The sequence below is a fragment of the Trichechus manatus genome, unplaced genomic scaffold (genome assembly GCF_000243295.1).
Source record: "Trichechus manatus latirostris isolate Lorelei unplaced genomic scaffold, TriManLat1.0 scaffold00281, whole genome shotgun sequence".
In the NCBI taxonomy this organism is placed as follows: Eukaryota; Metazoa; Chordata; class Mammalia; order Sirenia; family Trichechidae; genus Trichechus; species Trichechus manatus.
Window position 1 is genome coordinate 1,168,279 of NW_004444217.1, and position 7,094 is coordinate 1,175,372.

General features: G+C 36.5%; 1 pseudogene; it reads right to left on the bottom strand.

Annotated features, from left to right (window-relative positions):
* Nucleotides 1-5,754: 5,754 nt before the first annotated feature.
* Nucleotides 5,755-5,873, bottom strand: LOC111819153 (uncharacterized; annotated as a pseudogene).
* Nucleotides 5,874-7,094: the final 1,221 nt, after the last annotated feature.

Below are 7,094 nucleotides of genomic sequence, written 5' to 3' on the forward strand. Positions count from 1 at the left end.
AAGTGAAGATGTCAAGCCAAGCAATAGGTTTCCAGAAGCAATACTTTGTGACTATCACTCTATCACCTCAGATTACAAAAGCTGAGTCAGGTCTGTTGTTAGGTGCTGTCGAGTCGATTCCCACTCGTAGAGACCCTATCTACGTACAACAGAACGAAATACTGCCCTGTCCTGCACCTTTCTCACAATTGTTGCGCTTGAGCCCATTGTTGCAGCCACTGTGTCAATCCCTCTCACTGAGGGTCTTCCTCTTTTTCCCTGATCCTCTACTCCACCAAGCATGATGTCCTTTTCTAGAGACTGGTCCTTCTAAGATAACATGTCCAAAATATGTGAGACAAAGTCTTGCCATCCTCACTTCTAAGGAGCATTCTGACTGTACTTCTTCCAAGACAGATTTGTTCATTCTTCTGGCAGTCCACGGAATATTCAATAGTCTTCGCCAACGCCATAATTCAGAGGCATCAATTCTTCTTCGGTCTTCCTTATTCACTGCCGAGCTTTCGCATGCATATGAGCCGACTGAAAACACCATGGCTTGGGTCAGGCACACCGTGGTCTGTAAAGTGACATCTTTGCTTTTTAATGCTTTAAAGAGATTTTTTGCATCAGATTTGCTCAATGCAATGCGTCTTTGATTTCTTGACTGCAGCTTCCACGGGTGTTGATTGTAGATTCAAGTAAAATGAAATCCTTGACAGTTTGAATTGTTTTCTCCGTTTATCATGATGTTGCTTATTGGTCCAGTTGTGAGGATTTTTGTTTTATGTCGAGATGTAATCCATACAGAAGGCTGTGATCTTTGATCTTTATCAATAAGTGCTTCAAGCCCTTTTCACTTTCAGCAAGCAAGATTGTGTCATCTGCATATTGCAGGTTGTTAATGAGTCTTCCTCCAATCCTGATGCCAAGTTCTTCTCCATATAGTCCAGTTTCTCTGATTATTTGCTCAGCATACAGATTGGTAAAGTTAATTAAAGTGACTCTCATTTCTTCTTTGAATCAATTACTTGGCCACCTTTCCATAATTTTGGACATTCAATCAATTTCAGTTGTGTATTTCCTGACACTTTCTCAGGAGATTTTTATAGATAGCTAATCGCAATCATCACTTACGAATTTTGTTGTTTTTCAACTTAGGGTGTATTGGAGTAGACTGCATTTCTTTCTCCACATGTTGGTAACATATGCGCCTTCCCAGCCAGATTCTGAGCCCATAGAGGGTAGGGAATATCTCTTATTCATGTATACATTCCCTTTGTCTGACATAGAATTAACACTTAATACGTGTCGAGTTCTTAAATAAATGAACTAACAAATTAATGGAAGCAAAATAAGTTACACAGGCCCAGGAAAGCTATGTGGTCTATATCATAATTAAGATGAATTTTTTGTATCTGTATTAGTAAAGAAAAAGCATCCAACAAATCATTTTGAAAAGTTAAAAATTCCAAACATAAATATATGCTGTTTTTATGTGAATTTTGCTGCGTCATTACAAAAGAAAAGTTGCAGGTGGACGTAAAGAAGAGAATGATAGCAAACTAAACACAGTGGCAACCAACAGCAACCAAGAAATGTTAGGATAGAAAACATTGCCAGCACAGATACAAGTTATGCACGTAATTAAGCAATTTCCTTCGGAGGAAGAACTTTACAGTTCTGATTGTGCAATCAAACTGCAAAACAAAATGTAAATTTAACTGATGAAATGCTTGAATCCTCTACGATAGCAGATTTTCTATTTCCTAAATTAAATGTGGTCCGTATTTTCAGATCTCACCATTATGCTCAGTTTAACTCATCTCAGGGTCTACTGTAGATATTCATGTGAAACTAGATCTGTTTATAATCCTATTTTCAAAAATACATTAAAATTAAAATGCACTAGACAGCACTTTCAACATCCTGAGAATATATATGTATATAATTCAAGTTGAAATTTTTAAAAATATATTGAAAATTGTATGTCCATTATTTTTATAATAGCTTTATTGAAATATAATTCACGTAACATAAAATCCACCTTTAAAAAATGTACAATTTAGTGATTTTCAATCTATTCAGAGAGTTGTAAAACCATCACCACTATCCAATTTTAGAATATTTTTATCACTTCAAAAAAATAAATAAACCTTATAGCTATTAGCAGTCCTTTCCTTTCCTCTCTTTCTCAAGTCTCTGGCAAGCACTTACCTACTTTCTGTCTTACGGATTTAACTATCATGAACATTTCATATAAATGCATCATACACTATGTTAAAATTCCCTCTTTATGTGGTGAACGTATGTTCATGTTTTGAGGAACTGCTAAGATGTTTTCCAAAGTGGCTATACACCGTTTTGTTTCTACAAGCAGTGTATGAGTGTTTCAATTAATCCACAAACTCACCAAAAGTAATATTGTCTATCTTTATTATTTTAATCATCCTACTGAGTGTGAAGTGGTATCACATTGTAATTTTGGTTTGTATTTTCCTAATGACCAATGATGCTGAGCATTCTTTCATTTGCTTACTGGCCATTTGTAGATCTTATTTGGAGAAATATATACTAAGATTTTCCGTTTTTAATTAGGTTGTCATTTTTATTGTTCAATTGTAATAGTTTTTTATGTTTTCTGGATATAAATCTCTATCAGATATGATTTGTAAACATTTTATCCCATACTGTGGGCTGTCTTTTGCTTTCCTAAAGATGTCCTTTGAAGCACAGAAGTTTTCAATTTTGATGAAGTCTAGTTTATCTACTTTTTCTTTTGTTGCTTGGGCTTTTGGTGTCATATTTAAGAAAAAATTGGCTTACCAAAGACCGTGAGGATTTACTCCTATTTTTTTTCTTCTAGGAGTGTTTTTGAACTCAGCTCTTACATTTCACACGTTCCATTTTGAGTTAATTTTTGTATGTGGTGTAACGTAGGGGTCCAACGTCATTCTTGTACCTTTGTATATTCAGTTATTTCAACACTATTTGTATAAAGCATTATTATTTTCCCATTGAAATGTCCTGGTGGCACCCTTGTTAAATATCAATTGACCATAAATGTAGATTTATTTCTGGATTCTCAGTTTTATTCCATTCATCCGTATGTCCATATTTGTGCAAGTATCACCCTGCCTTAATTATTGTAGCTTTGTACTAAGTTTTGAAATAACAAAATGTGAGCTCTCTAACTATCATAAGTTTGACCAAAAGCAGGTCTACTGTGTCTCCGATGGTGTGTCAAGTGTGACACAAGGTAGTGACACACACACAGAAAGGCCAGAAGACAAATAGAGTTTATTACTCAAAGGTCCCAGAGAAAAGACCATGGCATGGTTCATGGGGCCACAAGGGAGGGACCTAAAACTGATTACATTCAACCCCGTGGTGAGGAGTGAGAGAGAGAGAAAACCTGTGGCCCAAATCCTTTATCGAGGCTTTGAGGTGGGTACCTCGTGGTTAACATGCACTGAAGTTGAACTGGTCAGTTTAAAAGTTTCTAGTGTTTTAACACAGAACACTTAATTGTGCTCATACGGAACCTGTACATAGAACAAGAGGCAGTCGTTTGAACAGCACAAGGGGATACTGCATGGTTTAAAATCAATAAAAATGTGAGTCAGGGTTGTATCCTTTCACCATACTTATTGAATCTTGATGCTACACAAATAATCTGAGAAGCTGGACTATATCAAGAAGAACGCGGCATCAGGATTGGATGAAGACTCATTAGCAACCTAGATATGCAGATTACACAAGCTTGCTTACTGAAAGCAAAGCGGACTTGAAGCTCTTACTGATGAAGATCAAAGACTACAGTCTTCAGTATGGGTTACACTCAACATAAAGAAAACAAAACTCCTCACAACTGGACCAATAAACAACAACATGATAAAGACAGAAAATATAGAACTTGTCAACAATTTCATTTTGTTGGACCAGCAAAAAAGAGGAAGACCCTCAATGAGATGGATTAACACAATGGCTGAAACACAGCAACGATTGTGGGGATGGTGCAGGACCAGGCAGTGTTTTATTCTGTTGTACAAAGAGTCTCTACGAGTCAGAAGCAACTCAATAGCACCTAACAACAACAATGCATTAGCAAGGGGATCATAGGGGACCTGGTTGAGAGGTGCAAGGATTAACTATGGCTGTTGAATACTGGATTGCATGATACAACAGGTCCTATCACAGGAAACCATACAGAGCATGGCAGGGAGGACTAATTAAAGACCACGCCTGTTGAGAGGCTGCATGATAAAACAGGAATGGCCATGTCAGAAACTGGGCGAAAGAGTAACTAGAAGGAACAAATGGATGCCAAGTCAGCAAAGTGCGTATGTTTCAAATTGGCCTTATGACACCAACTTTGTTCTTATTCAGGATTGTTTTGTCTATTTTGAGTTTCCTGAATTTCATATAAATTTTAGGATCAGTTTGTCAATTGCTGCAAAATAGGAAGTTGGGACATTAATAGATCAATTTGGGAAGTATTGCCTCAATTAAATCTGTAGATCAATTTGGAGGGTGTTGTCATCTCACCAATATTAAGTTTTCTGACCCATGAACATAGAATGCCTTTCTATTTATTTAGGTCTTCTTTAATTTCTTTTGACAGTATTTTATAGTTTTCAGTGTACAGACTTTCACCTCTTTTGTTAAAATTATCCCTAAGTATGTTATTATTTTGATGATATTGTAAATGAAAAGTTCATTTATTACTTGTGCCAGTTCAATTAAGCTCCTGGAAGAAATTTTCATTTCAGTTATTATATATTCACTCCCAGAATTTAATTGATTCTTTTTTATAATTACTATCTCATTATTTATAAATTCTATCTTGTAAGATATTATTCTCATACTGTCTTTTAATTATTTAACTATGGTCTTCTTTAGGTTTTTGAACGTATGTATAATAGCTGATTTAAAGCCTTTGTCTAGTAAGTCCAACATCTGGGCTTTCTCAAGGCTTGCTCCCTTTTAAATGTTACCCTCCCCCTCAGTGTATGGGCCAAACTGTTCTGTTTCTTTGCATATCTCATAATTTTTTATTGAAAAGTACACATTTAAAATAATATAATGTGGTAACTCTGGGAATCACACTCCTCTTCCCAGGCTTATTGTTGTTTCTACTTATTGTTGTTTTCGCTGCTGTTGTCATTGCTGTTGGTTTGTACAGTGACTTTCTTGGAGTAATTCTGTAAAGTCTGTATTCCTTTTTGCATGTAGTCACTGAAGTTTCTGCTCTGTTAGTTTAGCCGCCAGCTAGTGATTGGACAAAGATTTCATTTAATTCTTTAAATCAGTAATTCTCCCAGTTTTTGATGGGGGGCTTTGGGTGTATATTGGGGCACACCTTCAACACTGCTGCAGTTTACATCTCTGTCTTAGCCTTCATTTTATGCTTGTGCTCAAGGTCTGCTCAAGGACAGCCAGAGGTGAGAGGTTAGGGCAGTCACAGATTATTCTCAGGGATGTGCCTAGCCTTGCACACGCATGTGATATTCTCATGACATATTCTCAGAAGTGTATCACAGTTTTCAAGACTCCTTATGAGCATCTCTTTCCGGAGGTTTCCTTTTAAGTTCTTTGAAAAACTATAACCCCGTTGCCATGGAGTCGATTCTGACTCACAGCAACCCTACAGGACAGAATAGAACTGCCCCATAGGGTTCCCAAGGAGCAGCTGGTAGATTTGAACTGGCGACCTTTTTGTTAGCAGCCGTAGATCACCATAGCTCTTAACCACTGCGCCACCAGGGCCCCAAAAGCCTACAGCACCTGGTATTCCCAGGGGATCTCCCATCCAAGTACTAACAAGGCCCAACCCTACTTAGCTTCCCAGATCAGATGAGATTGGGCACGTTCAGGGTGGTATGGCCATCTCTTCTTAAAAATAGGCCTTGGATTGAGAATTTAGAGGGTTAATATGTTGTGGGGTTGTTAACCAATGTCATAGAACAACATGTGTGCTGCTGTTTTGTGAGAAACTATTTGTTCTGTAGGCCTTCACCTGAAGTACAATAAAATATTAAAAAAAAAAAAAAATAGGCCTTGGAAATAGAATGTTAAATGAACAATTCATGAATTTGATATTTACATTTTCTTTATTACTCAGAACTGCTTTCAATGTAGTATATAATTTTATTACATATCTTCCTTATATTATTCAAATTACTCCCTTCAGGTGAAATTTAATGTTTTTTTTTTAATTCACATACATGTACAAATAAATCCATTGCCATTGAGTCCATTTTGACTCATAGTTACTCTACAGGACAGAGTAGAACTGCCCCATAGAGTTTTCAAGGAGCTGCTGGTGGATTTGAACTGCCAACCTTTTGCTTAGCAGCTGAGCTCTTAACCACTGTGCCACGAGGGCCCCTATGTACAGATAGTATTTTGTAATTCATATTTTCTTTATTTTTGCATTGAGTTAGTTGAATAAACTCTTATACTTCTGTATTAACTAGCAAATGAACAAAATAAAAGCTGTTTACTATCTATTTTATAACAGCTACTATTTCAACTAAGCTCCTATGATATTGAAGGAAGAAAAAAACACCTTCCAATAGGCAGAAGCATAGAGTTTGTGAACTATACTCTTGTACCTAATTTTCTGACTTCTCTAAAAATGTGAGGAGAAAAATTATTTGCTTTGTTTGAGAGACTTGGTACAATACAGTGAAAAATGATGCCATTTGCAATCAATCAGATGACCTGGATTTTCATCCCAGTTGCACCTATACCAACTCTGTCCATAGCACGAGTTACTTAAATGTTTTCAGCTTCATTTTTTCATGTAAAATGGAGAAAATAATACCTGCTGTTATTATTATAAGGATGAAATTAGATAATGTATGTGAAAACATTTTGTAAACCATTTAAAGTGTCAAATAAATATAAGTAACTGTTCTTTAATAATTCAGATTTCCTGAAGAGTTATCTATACTGAGTTTCTATGCACTTACAATTAATGACATGCTGTTGTTGTTAGGCGGCCTTGAGTCAGTTCTGACTCACAGCGACCCTATGTCGTGTGCCGTCCTCACAATCATTGCTATGTTTGAGCCCACTGTTGCAGCCACTGTGTCAGTGCATCTCATTGA